This window comes from Protopterus annectens, chromosome 9.part0, assembly GCF_019279795.1.
Source record: "Protopterus annectens isolate FY-2018-M chromosome 9.part0, PAN1.0, whole genome shotgun sequence".
Taxonomy (NCBI): domain Eukaryota; kingdom Metazoa; phylum Chordata; order Ceratodontiformes; family Protopteridae; genus Protopterus; species Protopterus annectens.
This window is the reverse complement of record NC_056743.1, coordinates 1624926530-1624948736: the sequence shown is the minus strand read 5'-3', so window position 1 is coordinate 1624948736 and position 22207 is coordinate 1624926530. Positions and strand designations below refer to the sequence as shown.

The following is a 22207-nucleotide window of genomic DNA, read 5'->3' as shown; positions in this document are numbered from 1 at the left end:
TGAATTTTTATATATTTTTGAAATGTAGTAAATGTATTTATAAATGTAATAACATTATACACTTTATATTACTATTTGGGACTGTTTGGGGGAAGTGTATGTTTGAGGTATATTTAATTAGATTACAACCATATTTAGTATTTGTGACTCATTGTGTTCATTCATTGGGTGGAATTAATTACTGGATTGATATTTAAATGGTGTTGATGTTGTACTAAGCTCATCTGAAGAAGTTGGCGATGAAAATGTATCTGTTTTTAACGTTTATGGGTTTTGGTTTTATTTTTATGTTTACCTAATAAAATTCCAACAAGTTCTGAAATCAGTGGAGTGTTTGTGCTTTACATTTTCTGGCACTGGTGGAATGTCCCTGTCCCTTCACTATGGCTCTATACATACATCTGGTGGCACCTAATGACAAATCAGCATCAGGAAGAGAGTGAACAGCAAGTCTCCTCTGAGCATCACTACCAATCTTCCAGTGTGGTACTATGCCCTCACGACTGCTACTGGAAGAAGCAACTGGCTCTGAAAGCAGAAAAAACACACTAGCCTGATCCACTGTGGCATCTTCAACCTGCCCTATATCAGAGGTCTCTGTGTCCTGGTTATGCACAGGCATACTGGCTGTGTCCATAATATGACCAGGGGATGTTGGAGTCACAACCTCAGTGTCACAGTGACCCACTGCACCCCTCCAAATTGTGCCTCTTCATCACCACTATCATCATCAAAGGCTACTGATATTTCAACATCATGTATGAGGAGTTCCACAGTGCCACTCTCAGAATTACCTAACAAGCAATAAATATGAACAGAAAAATGGAGAATAAACTTGATCACAATTTCCTAATATGAAAGGCATGTTAAACTTAACAGATGATAAAGCAATGCAAGCATTACACTCATATAGATCTAAAATTACCTTATATACAGTACTACCAATAAACAAATGTGTGATTACTATGTGCAGTTAGGCTGACCGCCCATAATCCAGAAGTGCCTGTATATAAGGAATGGAAAGGAAAGAAGTCTAAGTATCACAATGCAAATGAAACAGGTAAAACAGAACCACAACCTGCTCAAGTTCAGATAAGAAATGTTCTCATACAAAAATTTAGTGAACAGCTGGATACCCACATCACCAAAGCAAACTCTACTACTTATTAATAAATCTAGTCTGACTCACAGATATCTGTGGCTCTAAATACATATATATCACATATATTAGATATATGCATATAAAGATATAGGGTCTATATTAGAACACCAAAGTTTTAAAACTTTGAATGTTCTAATATCGACCCCTATTCAGTGAACACTTAAAATAGCAAACATGCAGAACAGCAAACTTTTTCCCAGGGAAAACATTCGCTGTTCCGAAACACATACACACAACACAAGCACACCAAACCAACAGCAATCCACACACATACACTTAAAATCCTACATCTAACCCTACACTAAACTGTACATACACTGCTACCTATCCACTTACCTTAACCCAAACCCTAACCCTAAGGTCCATCACTATCGCACACTCACCTCACCCATGCCCTAACCCTAACTTACCTATCCTGCCCTAACCCTTACATCCACACAATCGCACACTTACCTGACCCACTCCCTAACTCACCTAACCCACGCCCTAACCCTCATGGCCACACAATCGCACACTTACCTGATCCCGACACGTAACTTTCCACCACAATGCTAAAAATAGTGAAGCCCCAGAAACGGCCAATCAAATTGTTTCCCTAGGAAAAAAATTCAGTGTTCTGCAGCTTCAGTATTTTCAGCGTTCACTGAATAGGGGTCGATATTAAAACATTCGAAGTTTCAAGACTTTGATGTTCTAATATAGACCCAAGATATAACAATGCCTGGAAAGTCTGCTTGTGATACCCTGTGCCTGTCATCCACATCTGCACCAACACTAAGGATTCTGGTGGAACCCTCTGTTGAGCTACCTTGATCTCTGGTAGTGGACAGGAACTCCACTGTTTCAGTTAATGGTGGTTCAGTAGCAGGACCACTCACCCCACAGCCACCTGTTCCCAGGGAATTGCAGTGGCACTTACAGAGGGCAGAGGTTTTCATGTCACTTGCCTGATGTTGTATCTGAGAGTATGTTCTCCCATGCCCTCCAACAGCATTAATGCCCTTGACAATTTGCTGTCATATCCTATAATACATAGACAGGATGGCTATGAGCTCAATCATGCATGACTGCATGCATCTAACATTCAGACAAACAATTTAAACATTAATTGCCAACTATGACATCACCCAAGTTAGCTCCCTCCAATAAAAACAGTATATGTAAAACTCAAATATCAGCACACATCTTATAACACTTATGTAATGAAGATAACACAGCTTTAACTGTGTAATATGTTGCAGCATTAACAACAACAATTATAAATATAGCATTAGAAAAGTATCAGCAAACTGTTGTAATTGCCACATGCACTGATGTGAAGGTCAGTCAGGTAGAAATCCACAAACAGAACACATTTGTCTTTTTCTAGTAACACAGGTAAAGACATCAGATCTTCCTACTTAGTTATAATATGATCATTTGTAATAACTGTGCAAGCATCAAATGACATACAAACTAAATCATTTGTCATGTAGCATTCAGTAGAATAATTTTAGAAATGCAGACATGTTATGTTAAAGAAAAGGGATAAAAGAAATCTAACATGTAAGATAATAAAACTGCTTTTCAGTGGTCACTGGAATTTACCTTTTAATATTGAACAAAAAGCATTACTTAAGAAATAGCAAAAAAGCTTAACAATACAGCACTGTAGAAAATAGATACTTCTCCAAAGTGTTGATTTTCTAGCAGTATCAATCTCTATGGTCAAGAGAATAAGCTACATGATTAGCTTTATATAGTGAAGAGTCAGCCCTGTGAGCATTGTGAATATGCAAATGAGATGTGAAATCATTAGCATTTCTAAGTATCAAAACCTATACAAAGTGTAGGGAAAATAAACATGGTATAAGGACCAGAATGATTATATGCACACATCTTAGCAATGCAAGGATTAGAACTGAAAAGTGTTCCCTGTTACTGGCCTGCAGGTTTCTATGATTACTCTAACTGCAGGAACAATTAGCTTTCTCAGTCACCCCTATTTGATGTCATCTGCTGAGGGTGTATTAGGGAGAAGAGACTTTTAACAAATAGTCTGAAAGTACATTGACTGATTTAGGAGACTGAAAGTCCAATATTCAAATGATGGCATAAATGACCACGGTTACTGCCTCTTAGTAAGAAATGTTCATATTAAAGGAAGTGGTTCAAGCATTGGTAAAATATCACAAGACAATAAAACAGAGATGGACTTGCTATTGTGAAAGCATTGAAAAAATGGAATGAGGAACCATATACAGTGGATACAGTAAGTGTACAGACCCCTGTTAAAATGCCAGGTTTTTGTGATGTAAAAAATGAGACCACAATAAATAATTTCAAAACTTTTCCCACCTTTAATGTGACCTATAACCTGTACAATTAAATTGAAAAACAAACAAATCTGGTAGGGGGAAAATATAAAAAATAAAAAAAAACTTACAATACACTAGTTGTATAAGTATGCAGACCCTTAACTAATACTTTGTTGTGTGTGAACTTCCTTAAACTAATACTTTGTTGAAGCACCTCTTGATTTAATTACAGCATTCAGTCGTTCTTGGGTACACACCTGCCATCAATTAAAGAGACTCTGATTAACCCCAAATAAAGTTTGGCTGTCCTAGTAGGATTTTCCTGACATTTACTCAGTTGCCTCTACAGCAAAAGCCATGGTTCGCATTGAACTTACAAAGTATCAAAGGGATCTCATTGTTGAAAGGTATCAGTCAGGAGAAGGGTAAAAAAAAAATTCACAGCATTGGATATACCATGGAACACAGTGAAGACAGTCATCAAAAAGTGAAGAAACTATGGGACAACAGTAACGTTGCAAAGAACCGGATGTTTCTTCAAAATAGATGAAATGACAACTTGAAAACTAGTCAGAGAGGCTCACAAGAGTCCTACAGTAACACTGAAGGAACTGCAGGAAGTTCTTGCAAGTACTGGTTGTGTACTACATTGACAATAATCTCCCGTATTCTCCATGTCTGGACTATGGGGTAGGGTTGCAAGACGAAAGCCTTTTCTTACACAGAAAAACATACAGGCCCAGGTAAAATTTGCAAAACAAAACATCAAGTCTCCTCAAAGCATGTGGAGAAATGTGTTATGGTCTGATGAGACCAAGGTTGAACTTTTTGGCCACAATTCCGAAAGGTATGTTTGGCACAAAAACAACACTTTGCATCACCAAAAGAACACCATCCCCATAGTGAAGCACGGCGGTGGAAGTATCATGATCTGGGGTTGCTTTTCTTTAGCTGGAACTGGGGATTTAGTCAAGGTGGAGGTAATTATGAAGAGTTCCAAATACTAGTCACTTTTGCCCCAAAACATTCAGGCGTCTGCTAGAAAGATGAAGATGAAGAGGAATTTCACCTTTCAACATGACAATGACCCCAAACATACATCCAAATCAACAAAAGAGTGGCTTCACCAGAAAAAAAAATTAAAGTTTGGAATGACCCAGTCAGAGCCCAGACCTAAATCCAATAGAAAATCTGTGGTGTGACCTGAAGAGGGTTGTGGACAAGAGATGCCCTTGCAATCTGACAGATTTGGAGTACTTTTGCAAGAAAGAGTGGGCAAATATTGCCAAGACAAGGTGTGCCATGCTGATGGACTCCTACCAAAGAATACTGAATGCTGTAATTAAATCAAAAGTTTCTTCAACAAAGTATTAGTTTAAGGGTATGCACACACAGCAAAGTATTAGTTTATGGGTGTGTGCACACTTATGCGACTAGCGTATTGTACTTTTTTTTTAATACTTTTTCCCCTAACAGATTTATTTGTTTTGCAATTGAATTGTACAGGTTATAGGCCACCTTAAAGGTGGGAAAAGCTTTGAAATGATTTATTGAGGTCTTATTTTTATATCACAAAAAACTGGCATTTTTATAGGGGTGTGTACACTTTTTATATCAACTGTAGAAAGGAAGGGATACACCTACAGTGTTTGCAACCTTGGTTTAATATTGTGTGAGTACATGGTTATGTTAACTGTTTGCAATATCCCAATCATCCAGACATTCACTGTCAGTGTGGAAGGACAACTTTCATAACTTGTTTCTGTTGCACTTTCAATGTGACTTGATACCTTATTACATTACCATAACATCTACATTTTTCTTCATCTTGCAAAAGTATGTATTTGTCTGTGGCAACTCTGAGAAATAATGTGAAATGATTACTTTCAATACCCTTGTGTGAGCATTCAAATCCATACAGGTCCATGTTGCAACATAACAAATGTACATTTAAAGTTTTTGTTCTACATTTTTTTTGTATTTTTACTTGTTTCATTTACATTCTGTTTGGCATTGTGCACTGTGGACTGACACCATTCAACAGCAGTGAACTGCATTTTACTGCCCAAGGTGAAAACTGACAAATTTTATCTGGACTGCCATCAATAGCAAAATAAAGATTGGCATTGTTTAGCTTAGCTTAGCAGTCTGAACCATGCTAAATGAATACATTAAAGTTGTTATACACCTGTCTCTGTGGCATAATGTGTAAAGGTATTCCATTTACAGAAAAAGTATATGTGATGAAGTAGGGATCAAAACCTGTTCCCAGATCATTTGACTGATTGAGCTCATACTAAATCTTGACATTCATTTTTTTGTATAACTGTGTTGATGTGGTAAACTCCATTAATGTCACTATTAACTAAAAGTGACAGACAGATAAGTCATTTTAAAGGATGGGGATATTAATTATGTGTACTATGCGAACAATGCAAGCATTACTGCTGTTACCTGTGCCCTTCTCCATTAGTATGGCGTTAGCTACATTTTCTATATTGTGAAACATAAATGATAGTACTACTGTGGCAATGAGATGTGAGGCAGCTGAATGTATCACTATAATGCATTACTAGCTGTGCTCATTGCTACATATAAAGTGTGATTCATTGTATGTGTCTTCAAGTTGTTATTCTTCAAAAGCTGTTCAAATGCTTAAGATTAGCAGTGACCATGGTAGAAGCAAATATTTAAGGAAAAAAATGAAAAATTTAGTTTAGGGTACCTTAGGTAGTGCACACTAGCCTGTTGGCATCGAGCAGCCATTCTCACTCTGGATAGTTCTCACAGTGGAAAATACATCTGACAGTTAACCTTCTCTGTGGCACAAGGTATAAGTGCAGTGAGCTTAGAGATAAAGGACATGTGATGCATGACTTGAATTCATTTGACAGAGAGTTCTTTGAATACGTTTAAACATCATGTTGTGATATAATTGCGTTGTTTAAAAATCAACTTCACTAATGCTAACTGTGATGCCCCTGCACTGGCCCAGTAATCAAGGAGCCTCAATCCTCACCACTGGCAACAGTGAGGGATGTGCACAATGGGAAGATGATAAGCACACACACAGTGAAGTGCAATTTCCCTTAAGAGCACACAGAGATCACAGTCAGTCTGGGGCTGGTTTCTCCCTCTCTCTCCAGATCCCCAGTAGGACTCCCCACTGACACAGCTATAGGGTTAAGATCTCAGCTGATGGGTCAGGCGAAGACCTCCAGCACCCTCTTTGTCCAACCAGTGCTTTGTGTCCCTGCCCAAGTAGCTGACACACACACACACACACACACACACACACACTTTGAGATTTGATTTAGGAAGGCAGAAAGCTGGCACATGTTTACTAGCTATGCCCCATTATGCCCAGGCTATAAGGTAGTTATTAATACCAACAGCCCTTACTTATCAGCTACTATAAAGCCTTTACAAAGGGTGACCAATCCTACTGTTTAATGTTACTATTAATCCAAATGGTAGTCTTTGACCAAGCAAGGCTTTTGGAGTGGCCTGTTCAGTGTCACCAAATATATATACAAGTACTCTATGAGGATAAATATGTCTCATAAGTATCAGCTGCAAAGATAGGTTTAAATATATTTATATTTAAAAATGAATAACAAAAGAACAAAACAATACTTAAACAACACAGTAACTACAGAGTTCAGAATCACAGGAAATAGTTTAAAACAACATTGCAGGTCAGTCTCAAATAAATACAGAAAACATGTAAACTAATCTTTACTATATTCCTATCGATCTCTAAGAGAAATACTATGCCCAAAGTCTTACTTACATGCAACATGCAGGCAGAAGTGCTGAGTGAATGTTTCTAGGTCCAAGACAAGATACAAAATGCCCAGTCTTTCTCTGGGAGAGTTCTTAAGTTAATATCAACTATTACTGCTGGGTTAGCTTAGATGACATCACTTTTTGTCATCTGACTTTAATTCCCATGCTACCCCCATTGTCAGAAAGTACAAGCATTTTTCACACCTCTGTGTGAAAAATACATATCTTTCAGAACTGTGCAGCTGCTAGGAAGTCATAGAGCAATAAAAACACTTTACATTCTAGACATAGCAATTACTTTTCTCAAAGACAATAGAAAAAAGTTCTAGCTCCAGACATCCTGTCTCTTTGCTGCATTATTTAACTTATATAGCACATCATAAAGCACTTAATTTCAACTTATTTTCTTGAAGTTTTGTATGTTAATCTTCCATGTTCCAGCAGGGTATGCTGTGATTACATTCTTGAAGCTCAGTACATAACATACAGTTCTGTATAAATGATACCAATATTGACAAATGACAGAATTATTTACAAAATTCCAGATAGCTGGGCTGGCAGTGTCACACTAACAACATGTGATCATTAGTCTGTCTACTTTCACATTAGTTGTCATTAACTATGAGTCTGATAATAATTCCTACAAGAAAAACTTTCTATTTATTGTACCACTAGCATAAGTGTTAAAGCCAGTCCTGAGCTAGGACAGCCAGCAGCCTCCACTCCCACTTCTTCTGTAATTTCACTATCTCACTCCTCCTACCTGCATAGATACCCCCTTGTCTTTTCACACATTGCTCTGTGGTCTACCAACTTAATCCCTCTCAAACAAGCCTGCAATAATTGAATATATCCACTAGATGGCACCCTTATTGCAGCCATAATCTCCTCTTACCCTTTTCTCATGATCAACTACTTACCTCAATTTCTTTAATTTCAGTAATCCTGAAGTGCTTTTTAGCCCCCCTCTTTTCTTTTTTCTTCATTTCTACTGTCCACAGACACCTTTCTAGTCCTCTCTTTTTCCCCTCCATATCTACAGACCACAGACACCTTTCTAGCCCCTATTCTATTCCAACCTACCACCAGAATTAGGCTTGCTGATTGTTTTTCGCTAACTGCTTTAGTATCTGTGTCTACCTCTATACAGCAGATTCCCCAACCCAAACTATCTAAGTCCACTACTCTCTTTAAAGGATGGTGACATCCACCCTAACCCAGGTCCAACAACAACTCCTATCTCTCTCCTCAACCACAAAGAATCACCTATTCATGTCCTCTCTAAACTATCAAACTCCCTTTTAATTGCTCATCTTAATATTTGTAGCATAAACAATAAAGTAAGTCAACTCCAAGCTCTAACTGAAATCTACTCCTTTGATATTCTTTGCTTAACAGAAACTTGGTTAAAACCTGTAACCAAAGACAATGAAATCATCCCACCTGGATATAACATCCTGAGACTAGACCGAGTACCCAAGAAAGGTGGTGGGGGTTGCTATTCTGCATAAATCTAGCTTAATATTAACCACCCATGACTGTAAACCACCTATAGACTCCAATGCAGAAATTCTTATCTCCAAACTTCATCTTGACAATGCCAAATCCATCTATATTATCTGTATATATGTATACCACATGGTAACAACACTGCCACCATGGAAAATATAATTTGCTGGCTTTCCCAGTACCTGCCCCAAGAAACCATAATCCTAGGTGGCACAAACATTGACTGGAGCTGCTACTGCAGCAGCCTCCCCACAAACCATATTAACCTATATGGTTATTCCCAAACCATTACCTCCTCCACCAGGATAAATAAATCTAACAAGAAATCAAGCTTATTAGACTGGATTCTCATAAACCATCATCCTCACATTTATGATTCAGAAATCCTCCCTGATGATTTAAGTGACCACTTTCTTTCCTATATCATCAGACATAAAATCAACTCTCCCATTCCAACATCTGTCAAAATCATCAGATCTAAAAAGTACTTTAATCCTGAACTATTCCAAATGGAACTAAGAGCTTGCAACTGGTCTCCCTTACCACACCTCCCTTTAGATGAAGCCATTAGTTACTTTAACTCCAACTTCCTTGCCATTCTCAACCACCATGCTCCAACCAGATTAATTAGAATTAAAACCAAATCTGTTCCATGGCTGTCAAAAGAAACCAAACACAAACAAATCTTAGAAACAAACTTTGAGCAAAATGGAGAAAGACTAAAAACCCTGTAGACCAACTAACATTTAGACAGCTAAGAAATGAAACCAAGAACGCTATAATATCTGATAAAAGAAACTACTACCTACAATCCCAACAAGCTAATCAAAACAACCCACAAAAGTTCTGGGCTAGCATTAACCAACTACTCCATCCAGGTCAATCCACTACTCCAAACCCTCAAAATACTGAGCACAAAAATCCAATGAATATAGCTAATGCTTTCAATACCTTCTTTACTAATGCTATACAAACACTAGCTAGTCAACTATCACCTAATAATTTCACTCTGCCTTCCTATAAATCAACCTTACCCCCTACTTTACATATTCAACCTGTCTCAACAGCATATATTCTAACTCTTCTATAGAAACTAAAACCATGCTTACCCTCAGCAGACCAACTACCTGCTGAATTCCTACAACAATCAGCCAAAGCTATTGCTTATCCCAATTCTATTCTGATCAATAGAACTATTACCAAAAGTCATATCCCCAGTTTATGGAAAATGTCCCATATTATCCCCCCCAAAAAAGGTGGACACTCCACTGACCTCTCCAACTACTGCCCATTGCCCTTCTCTCACCTTTGGCATTCACAGACAATTACTTGACAATCTAACCCAAAATAATTTACTTTCCAACTGTCAACATGGATTTAGACCTTCACATAGCACTACCACTTCCATTCTTTCCTTCACAGATTGTATCAATAAAAAACACAATTTTAACAAGCTTTCCTCAGCACTATTTATTGACCTGTCTAAAGCTTTTGACATGGTTAATCACCAAATTCTCATCAAAATACTTAAATCCGTGTCACTAGATACATCTTCTATAAAGTAGTTCCAGTCCTACCTTGATAAAAGACAGCAGGCCGTACTATGGCACAAGTGTCTGTCCACTCACCTGACCATCAACCTTGGTGTACCTCAAAGGTCCATCCTAGGACCTCTACTTTTTTCCATATTTATTAATGACCTTCACCTTGCCATCCCCCAAGCCACAAGCATACAATATGCTGACGACTCCACACTGATATGCTCAGCCACTTCCTCTTCTGAATTTCACTCTCTTATCCAACAAGTATTTAACACAGTTGAGCAATGGTTCACACATAGATGCCTTCTCCTAAACCCCAAAAAGACTAAACTCCTCCTCTTCTCTCCCAAAAAGACTAAACTCATCCTCTTCTCTCCCACCAATAAGTTCTCTCCTCTTGATTTCTCTGTTATCTCTATCAATAAAACTATTATATCCCCAAAACAACCACTAAACTATTGGGTATCACCATTGACAACAATCTGAACTTTGACATCCATGTTAACAATACTATAAAAACTGTCAACAAAAAACTTGGCTCTCTATAGGGTAAAATCCTTCCTCTTACCTTCAGCTAAAACCACTATAGCACACACTCATCTAATCTCTTCACATCTTTATGCCTCACCCATTTTTACTAATCTATCTAAAAATAATCTTAGCAAATTGGAAATGTCTTACAATAACATTGCCAGATTTGCTGCAGGCAACCCATTTAATACCCACAATTGCATTAATTTAAAGCAGCTGGGATGGCTTGAACTACAAAATCTGATTAAATTCCATCAACTATCTATAGCCCACAACACTCTTTACAAACCTTCCAAAACTCCAATTCTATCCACACTCATCACTCCCTATAAAAACCTGAAATCCTTAAGGTCTTCTCAGAGACTTCTAGTACATACCACTAAACCAAACAACAAGGCTGGTGACTCCTTCTTCTCTAATATTGTTGGAAAGGCCTGGAATCTCCTCCCCAGTGAATTCTCCTCACTTCCCTCACTATCATGCTTCAAAAACCAATTGAAAGTGTTCCTCAGAACACACTGGTTATGCCCCTGTACTAAACCAGACTAGTTATGTGCCTCTTAATACTTTACTCTTCCTACCCTTTCTACTCATTAACTGTGATTCCTTCCTTATTAACCATAATACTATCTCCCTCTAGAACATCTTGATTGTACTAGCATGCTATGTTATGCATGTATTCTGCACTACTGAATTTACTGTGATAACCTGTAATATGCATTGTAAATATGATTTTTTGTTTAATGTTTCCCTATTTGTTATCTTGTTAATTTCATTGTTCTATCTTGGAGCTTATTTCCCCAGGCCTGTACTGAAAATGGACATGTATCCAGTTAGCTAGCCTGGTCAACAAATGTAAAATAAAATAAATAATATGTTACACAAAGGGCTGGATTCACGAAGGCTTGCACGGAGTCTAAGAGTAGTGTAAGACTCCATGCAGCCTTCGCGATCCAGGAAAAGCCCAAAGTCCGTGTAAGAGTCAGGCTAAAACGGCTCTTACACGGAGTGGGCGTGGATAAGCTAATCAGCCCACTTGCAGCCGAATAGCATGCAAATGAGGCTGATTAGCGATCCAGGAAGCCCAGAACAGGCTGTGTAAGAGCCGTTTTAGCTGCAGAAATGTACTCAGTTGACAACTGAGTACGTTTCTGCAAACACGGCAATGGAGCCATGTCAGCTCCAAATAAAGGGTGCATATGTTACAGGCAGCATGCCAATGGCCAAATATGTGGCCATTGGCAAGGTAACCCCATGCAAATATGTTAAATATATAATTTTTTTTTCGGCAATTGCCGATGTGTAAACCCAGCGCAGCCCCGCGCAAACGGGCTGCGCTGCATAGAACATCAAAACGAAGGTTTTAAACCTACAAATGTAGGTTTTATGCAATACATGGAATGTCAATGGAGGGACCAGCAGAGCAAAACCAACATGGCCACTGTGTAGTGGTTGCTAAGGGGGGAAGCTGAGTCTAAGACATGTAACTAAGCATTAGTAGGCAATCCGATGCAAATGAGTGTAAGGATACTGAATTCCACTGTCACATAGCAAATGAGCACATTCTGAGTAGTGTAAGAGTTACATACGGGGGAGGAACAGAGTAGGAGATAGGTGACATCACAGGGGGGAATGGTAGAAAGAGATGCAGTTCATTGGAGGTCATAGTTACATGACAGATGTCAGACAGATATCAAGGAAAGAGGTGGGCCACTAAGTAAACACGAGAAAGTCAAGAAATGGAAGGTGTACACTGTTGCCTACACCAAAGTTCCTTGCTGGACGTGTATGCGCACGTGTGCGCGCCACGAAGCGCGAGTAAGGCAGTGTGCGCGCGTGTAAGACGGTGTGCGCGCGTGTAAGGCAGACTCAGCATGTGGGAGCGTGTTGGGAGATGTTTAACACCGTGTGCGTGCACGCGTTTAAAACTGAATAAGCAGAATCTGAACTCTGTAAGTATGTGTGCGCGCGTGTAAGCCACTGTGAGCGTGTGTCTGCTGGTTTGCACATGGCTCCACCCTGAGGAAACAGAAAGGAAAAAGGAAGCAACAGATGTAGTAGGAAGCTAGCAGGGAATACTGCTGGAGCTAGCAGGTGAAAACAATTAGATGCAGGCAATTACACAAGCAGAATACTAGGCCAGCCCAGCACTTAAAACTCTGCAAACAGCAGTGCAGAATGTTTCACTCAAGAGACACTGCAAGACAGGAGTTAAGTTATCAGAAGTGAACACTGAAAAAGCTGAACTCAGAGCAGAAATGTTAGGGGCTGCCATAGCTGTCATAATGAGACATAGGCGACTTGCTGAGGGTGGTGACAATGCAGATGGTGCCAGACAACCCACAGTGAGGAGACGGAGAAGAGTGTACAGGCCCAGGGTCACCTACCACGGGTTACATGAGCTGGAGATAGTAGAGCGCTATAGAGTGGACAGAGACCTCCTGCAGCAAATAGTGGAGCTGTGCAGGCCACGCCTCACACACAGAACCAACAGAGGGGAACCCATCCCAGTGGAAACCAAGGTATGTGTTGGCCTAAGAATAGTAGCAACAGGTACCTTCCAGAGACCAACTGGTGATATGATGGGGGATATCACAGGCATCAGCTTCCAGGGTACTGCACCAGTTCCTGGATGCCATGTCAGTACATGTCAGTGATCATGTATACTTCCCTAATGCCCGTGAGGTATTGGCCAGCAACATGCGTCTCTTCCAGCAAATAGCGGAATACCCTGAGGTAGTGGGTGCAATAGACTGCACGCACATACGCATCAAAGCACCAGCCGGTGAGCGGGGTAGGGCATACATCAACCGCAAGGGCTTCCCCTCCATCAACTGCCAGGTCGTGTGTGATGCCCAGGGCATAATAATGAATGTGTGTGCTGGCTGTCCTGGGAGCTACCACGATTCCCACATCTGGCATTTGACGCAGCTGTACCAGACATTTGCCAATGGGGACATCCCGCATGGACACCTAGTGGGGGATGCAGGGTATGCACTGGAGCCATGGCTGATGACACCCATCAGAAACGCACACACACCTGAACAGGAACGCCATAATGAGGCACACGCACAAACACGTAATGTAATAGAGCGTGTGTTTGGGCTGCTCAAGTCACGGTTCCGGTGTCTGGACACATCTGGTGGAGCCTTGCAGTACACACCAACTACATGTACCCAAATTGTCATGGTATGTGCTATGCTACATAATATGATCTTGCGAAAACAGCTGCAGCAGGACCAGCATAGGGCTGGGCCAAACAGCCCCCCACCATTGCCAAGGCCACCACAGGCACAGCATGACTCGGAGGAGGAACAACCTGAGCCTGCCCCAGTAGGCAGAAGGAGGTGTGCCCAGTATGCCCTGGCCTTGGCAAAAAGGCAACGCATAGCACATACATTGGCTTAGTAGGAACCTTGGGAATGATACCCCTCTCTGACTCACTCAAATAGTAACATGGATGCCTAACGTCACACAACCTGCTCTCAAACATGTACAGGGAAGTGTAATATGCGCATCCGACAGAGGCAGCCCTGCAGCACCACCTGAGGCATGAATGCTATGTGTTAAGTAATGTAACACCAAGTCCCATATGCACACCTGAGGACCCTGACTAACATCCTACCCTCAACAAGCAGCATGCCACAACATGACAACGAGATGATCAAGTGCAACAATTCACTGAAGTATCGTAGTTAGTCAAAGGGGACCCAATGTGTGCCTGTCTGGGATGACATGCTGAGCATGACATGATGCACCACCTGCTAGGACTGGTGTGCACCTATCAGTGCAGGCCGTATGGATACTGGCAAAGGCTGTTGTCATGCACAGTGTGCCCCGAATAGGTAAGGCCCAAAACACAAACCTATCTCCATAGGTACCAGAAGGGATAAGAATAAGATAACGGATAAGTTGAAACAGCAAGATGCATGCAGTCTAAGACCACCCAGTATGGAGAATGTTGATAACTGTGCTGTAACAGAAAACTGAGGCAAGGCTCACAACAGCACCCTAACACTACCAGGTTACACCTCATACTGTGCTGTACAGCCTCAAAACTTGGAACAAGCTACAAAAGGAGGGTGACTAGCAAGAAATGTCAAGGATAACCACACCCCCATGTTGGTACCACCACAAAAAGCAGCATGGACTAGCCATGCACAAGTAACAGTGGCTAAAACTGCCCCCCAGTACATAGCCTGCTACAGACTACTGGCCCAACACCAGGAACTGCATCCGGCCCATGCTGGAATACATGAATAGATCAAGTCCTCCAAACCACATTATATTGGGCGACTGCAAATACCCAGACATATAGACTGGGAGCATTAAAGCAGCTGCAACAGTGTAGGACAAAAGTTCATCGAATCCACAAACCAAAAGGCCCAGGAACAACGTACCACCCCCACAAGAGGGGCAAGCATACTGGATGTGATAATCAGCAACATGGGTATGGGATGTCAAGATGAGAAGTGTATTGCTCACTGGTAAAACCAGACCATATAGTAATCACACTGGATATACAAATCCTGACCACAGTCCCTGTCCAGAAAACCACAGTGGAAAATGTGTGCTAAGCAATATTTGCACACCTCAAAACTGATGTGGAATCCATTAAAGGTCCCGTGCAGGTGCAATATATGGGCCACACCTCAGAACCTGTAATACAGCCAGTCCATGAACACTGCCAGGAATGCTTGGAATATGCAGTCCTAAATTAAAACAGGACACAGTGCCTATATCTGGCATGGTGGACACCAGCCATAACCAAAACATGCAAGTGAATGAGGAAGCTACTACATGATAGAGCAAACATGAACAATGAAGTAATTACTGATCAGTAGTATGGCAATACAATCTGTCCACACATGCAATCCACAAAGGCCAGCCACAACAAGTGGAATCTGCGAATCCTGAGGCAATGTTACACCTGCCCCAAGTACACAGACAACCCCCAACCCCACCCAAGGAATACAAATATATGTGAGAGATGCAACCATCCATCCAAAATGGAGGCTGAGCTCCCCCAACTCAGTACTCCCAAAACAAGTCAGTAGGAGAAGGTAACCACACACACCACAAACACATACCCACATAGACCTATCACAACTGCAAACCAAACACATAAACACAGAAATACATTCCCGGAGGCAGAAATCACAAACACAGCACACCAACAGAGGCCTCTAAAGCAGACACCCAATGAAACAGCCCCCAAACATAGCACATGCAACACATAGCACACAAAGCTGGTGTGCCAAACAGTCACAGGCCAGAAGGAGAAACAACACGCCTGCTACAGTTGTAATAGGTGACTCCATAGTCAGACACACTGCTGTCCCGCACACCAGACTGAACAAGGGAAAGGGTACAGTAAGCTGCCTGTAGGCTGCCACAATATGCCACATAACAGAAATATGTAGGTCACTCCAAAGCAAGTAGAAATATGATGCAGTCATAGTCCATGCTGGTGTGAATGACCTGAGATGTACTGCCCTAGACTACATGTAAAGAGACACAGATGAGCTATCTGATTATGTAGTCCAGGCCGGTATGACATGCACCGTTTGCAGCATCCTACCCTTACCAAGAATAATGCCACAGTACAAACACGGAATGATCAGCCATAGCAAGTAGTACACTTACCGGTGTCATTCCAAGGGGATCCAATGTCTGTCTGCTTGGGATATCATGCTTGACATGCCATGCAGCTGTCCTTGAGATGGCCTGCACCTGTTACCCCTGGGCGTCTGAATATTGGATAAGGCCTTTGCCACCTCCATAGAGCCTTTTGTAGGCAAGGCTGAACAGACTGACCCACCACCTGAGAAAACATAAGTGGGCAGAAACATAAGGGAAATGCTGACCAATGCCAGATGTGTACACCCCAATATGCATGCTCCCGAGGCCATCCCCTGAATAGAGAACATCGATGTCCGTGCAGTGACACAAACCTGCTGCAAGGCTCCTGACAGCACACCAGCACTACCAGGTTATACCACGTACCATGTGTCACGGCCCCAAAACCTGGAACAAAACATAAAAGGAGGGTGAGTATCCATAGGCAGCACAGACACCCATACATCCAGGTAACTGACAATGCACAAGGCAGTGGAGTACACCCATGTGCAACTAACTGTAGGCAAGACTGCTGTGCAGTCCATAGCATGCTACAGACCGCACTCCCACACACAATAACCCCACCCAGCCGTCCTGAAGACACTGGACAGTATGAATGTCCCACCAAATACCAAACAAGGTACCACGAATTACCACATAGGTGGGAAAGCATTATGTATGGAAGGAGTAACCAGGGACCTAGGGACACAAGTGGACAGTAACCTGTTATGTGACACCTACATTGCCAATGTGGCTAGGAAGACTGTCTACATTTGACACCGTATCAGGAAAGGAGTCACATGTATGGCAACAGAGGTCACTGTGCCCCTATACTTTCCTCTAATCAAACCCATAATCCAGTACAATGCCTCATATGGGATCTACCATACCTGACACCTGCAGCAGTTAGAAAGACCTCAAAGGTACCTCACCAAGAGGATAAAGTGTCCCAAATATATGTCATATGCTGCCCGGCTGCAGACACCCCAGCTGAATCCAGTCACATACTGCCCACACAGAGGCATTGCATGCCTGTCGTAGGAGGCCATGCCCAACACAGGAGTAATGGACATGCTCCACCCCAGAAAACACATATCCATTGGAGCTGCGAGAGTGAGAGATGTCCACCTCCACAAATAATGAAATAGGATGTGCCGGTGGGACAGATACATAATCCAGAGGCTCCCCACACCCTGGACCAGAATCCCACTGCATCTTAGGCACAGCCCCTCACTGACACTGTTCAACAGGAATCTTGCCAAGTGGATGGATGATTGTAGAGTTACAGTGGGGGTCTTCACTGTGTCATGTCCAGACAGAGGCACAGCAAAGCAAACCATAAATGGCCATAATATCCACATAGCACGGGGTCTCACAAGCCACACACACTCTGGCTAGGCTAACAAATGCCCAGAGTGGATAGCCTAGTATGAACCTATGAACCTATGTGGATACAAATTGTACAGGACACTGAGGATAATCCCAAGGCTTACACAACTGATGGTAGGAGCCATGTGGGGAATTCACAGATATGCCCCGAATCACACAAATACCACAAACACACACACATATTGCCAACATACATCCTGATAGGTGCAGTGCAAACCCCCCCACCCCCACGAATGCAGAATATCTATCCCAGCAGACTGATGACCCCCTGACATTGCAGATGCTGAGGTAACACACAACATCTCCAAAGCAGAACACACAGCAGCAATGGTATGAGATGGTGTCCTGGGCCTAGTGCAACATGGACTCTAAGATGAATGGAATGCCAAATCACACTACTGCTCAATGTCAGCCTTACCACAGAATATGTACCCAAAGAGCAGTGTACAACAACAGTGGTCCTCCTCAACAAAGGTGTCGCCTGAATGGATACTGAACACTACTACCCCGGAACTACAGTGTTAGGTCAGTGTGAAAGGATGTTGACAACTGTATGCAAAGTATCCCATGCAAACACTGCAGGCACAGTATAATCCTGTTGTGTTCACACACAAAGCAGTTGTACAGTAACTACACAACATGACACACAACCCACAACCATAAACGGGTGATAGTTGTTGAAGTTCACACACATCCATGAATGTGGTGGGCTGCAGAGTCCAGCATATGGAATGCTCACACTGGGCATGCTCACACACTTTGACAACATGCCATGGGAAGGCTGAACTGGGCATGCTCACACACTTAGGCAAAATCTCGGCTTAGCAGTTGGACACACATATCTGGTATTGTTATGTGTTATGCCAGGAACCAACCACATTACAGCAGTCTGCCCAGTGCACACAGTTAAATGACTACAGAGACATATGTGATATAGTGGATCCCTCCCATATGCAAACATTTTCCACAGATGCAGAAGTTGTTCACACAAACAGGGAATGCTATGGCAATAAAGATATGCAAACAGTCTATCAGCAACAAATAATGTGCATTTGACAATCAAACATAATGGTGTAGAGGTCAACACTAGGCTGTCTGCCCTAGGGAATGACAGCTTAGCCAGTGTCTTTGGTGTCTGCCTCCCCACAGGATGCACATTCCCCTTTCTAAACACAGATGATGTCAGCACCCTATAGGTACAGCAGGTGAAAAGAAGCTTCCCAGTAATCTGAATAGCGCGCTCTGCTAATGCGTCCGTCTCAAGTGTTATAACATAGTTAGGTAGGGGTTTCAAATCCTGCAAATGCTCAGTGTGTGTGTGAGTGTGAGTGGGGTTGGTGTGTGTATAAGTCTGTGTGAGGGAATTGTCTCTTTTGGCAAATAGGAAAAGACACTACAGGATGCACATTCCCTTTCTAAACACCGATGATGTCAGCACCCTATAAGTACAGCAGGAGAACAGAAACCTCCCAGTAATGCGAATAGCGCGCTCTGCTAATGCGTCTGTCTCAAGTGTCATAACATAGTTAGATTGGGGTTTGAATCCTGCGAATGGCAAGTGTGTGTGTTTGTCTGAGGGGGTTTTGTGTGAGGGGAATGTCCCTTTTGGCAAATAGGATATGACACTACAGGATGCACATTCCCTTTCTAAACACCTATGATGTCAGCACCCTATAAGTAAAGCAGGAGAACAGAAACCTCCCAGTAATGCGAATAGCGTGCTCTGCTAATGCGTCTGTCTCAAGTGTCATAACATAGTTAGGTAGGGGTTTGAATCCTGCGAATGGCAAGTGTGTGTGCTTGTCTGAGGGGGGTTTGTGTGCGTGAAGGGAATGTCCCTTTTGGCAAATAGGATAGGACACTACAGGATGCCCATTCCCTTTTCTGAAACACTGATGATGTCAGCACTCTATAAGTATAGCAGGGGAAGAGGAAACCCCCAGTAATGCAAATAGCATGCTCTGCTAATGTGTCTTTCTCAAGTGTCATAACAGTCAGATAGGGGTTTGACTCCTGCAATTGGCAAGTGTGTGTTTTTGGCTGAGGGGGGTTAGTGTATGTGAGGAAAATGTCCCTTTTGGCAACTAGGTGAACAGACTACAGGATGCACATTCCCCTTCTAAACACTGTTCAGCAGACGGCCGTGGCTCTGGCACAAGTCGCCTGTTGCTATGATGCCCCTTTGGACGATGCTTGTGTCAGCTGGAGAGTCGAGTATAGTGGCCAGTTCGCAGTCATCTGCACATTTGTACAGCCACAGTCCATCCGTGTTGGCCTGTACCTCCAATAAATATATACCAAACAAGAGGGTCCCAGGACTGAGCCTTGTGGGACACAACCCGTAACTGTTATGGGGTCTGGCATGGCTCCAGCAATGCTAACCATGTGGGTTCTGTTCTTGAGCCACTGTGCAATCCATCTAGTGACATAGGGGCCTATATTTAAGCTGGGGAGCTTCCCTAGAATGCCCAAGTGGGGTATTGTTGCGAAGGCGTTTGCAAGGTCCAGGTAGTCTGTGTGAACCACCTTCCCCTCGGCAATGGCCTTGGTGACTGTATCAAAGAAATCAACCGGGTTACACCCGGTACTGCTGGTGTGCTCCCAGTAGCCCTGAACCAGGCATCTGATACTGCACAGATATCGATGTTTTCCATGCCAAGGAGTGTTTTTGGTGCATGCATCTGGAGGTTTAGACATCTGGCGTTGGGTAGCATTGCTCCTAGTGTCTTATCCCTTGTGATACCTATGAAGGTGGGTTTGTCATTTGAGCCCTGCCTAACATAGGCAACATGGGTGTAGCAAGAGCCTTTGCCAATATCTGAAAGGCCAGGGGTGACAGGTGCAGGCTGTCCCTAGCAAAGCAGGTAGTTCAACAGAAGATGAATGTGTGAAGGTGTAGTGTCTGTGATTAGTTAGTGGTAGCATATATGACTGCTCACGTGGACACATGCCAGGCAGGTCATATGCACTGTGTCACAGGCAATGTACATGTGAACAGGACAAACAGTGACAATCTGTCAAGTGGGACATGGACATACATATAGTAGGCTATGCAGATGGCACTAGGAAACCACAGAAGCTCTGTAACTATGCATCGCAGGTGTGATCAGTATTCCAGGGTAATTGCAAGCACACATGCATGCAAACAAAGATACAGTAAACATGGCTCCATGTAGTCCATTGTACAACAAACAAGCTGTACCAGTTCCAGTAGGTAACACTGCAACTATGCAGGCACTATGCACATGTACATGGAAATACACGGGTCAGATGGCTAGGGTCCAGTCTCAGTGCACACAAGTGTACAGAACATGCATGTACTGTCAGGATGTACAATAACTGGATAGAAACCCATGTGCACATACCTGCAGTAATACACATGTCACATAACAGACAGTGAGCCCTCGCTCAGTGGTTCCATACTTAGTAGGATGTATGCTCCCTGGCCTGCCACCACAGTGTCCCTGACATATATGGGGACCCTCCCTCCTGTGACAGTTAGTTATGTGTGTTGGGGCTGTCTAGCATGGTATGATATGTGAGCATGCAGTGCTAGGGTGCTCCTGTGTGTCCTGTACCAGTCGTGTAGTACTGCACACATATCAACATCCTCAAACATCTGCATTGCAGAGTCTAGTGTGGGCAACATACCACTTGCAATCTACATGTCCATCATTGTGTATTACTACATTCATTACCCTATCCCCCGTGCTACCTATGTATGTAGCCTTCTGTTTACATCATTACCACCAGTATGCCAACATGTGCAGATGATACACTATGGTACTTTCCATGGGTGTAGACAACAGGACATGACAATCACACACTTACTGCATCAGGCATGCTGTGATATACCCACAATTAATTCAGCACACAGTACTATTAACAACATGATGCTATTACTACACATCTATGTGGTCACCCTGTGCATCAGCAACATGTTAACCTGTACCTGAACAGTTGTTACAGATTGCAGGAGGTGGCACATTTTCATCATATGCACAGGGTGTGAACTTGGTATGCCTGAGCCAGCCACCCATACCACCAATTGACATGTATGTGTATGTGTGTTGGTGAGGGACAGCAGTAGAAGTTGGGGCAATGTTGATGCAGTGTGTGCGTGTATGCAGTAGCCCTAGGTGTTGTCAATTTGCATGTGTGTATGGATGCACACAGTTCCACCTCATGGCTGCCATATACTGGTGTTTGTGGACAGCCACAGACTGTACCTGCCAGGTCATACAGATCAGTGTCTCTGGCCACGGACACGGTACCTGTGCCTTGCAAGGGTGCTACGGACCGTATCCGGTACCAACCCAGACTGGGTACTGTCATCAGAAGCAGGTGTTCGTTGACTGGACACAGATCTC

At 42.6% G+C, this 22207-nt stretch overlaps 1 protein-coding gene across 1 annotated transcript in view; it reads right to left on the bottom strand.

Annotated features, from left to right (window-relative positions):
* LOC122810977 (adhesion G protein-coupled receptor E2-like) overlaps positions 1-22207 on the bottom strand; it is a 232209-nt gene that overhangs the window by 168951 nt on the left and 41051 nt on the right. The window lies entirely within an intron of this gene.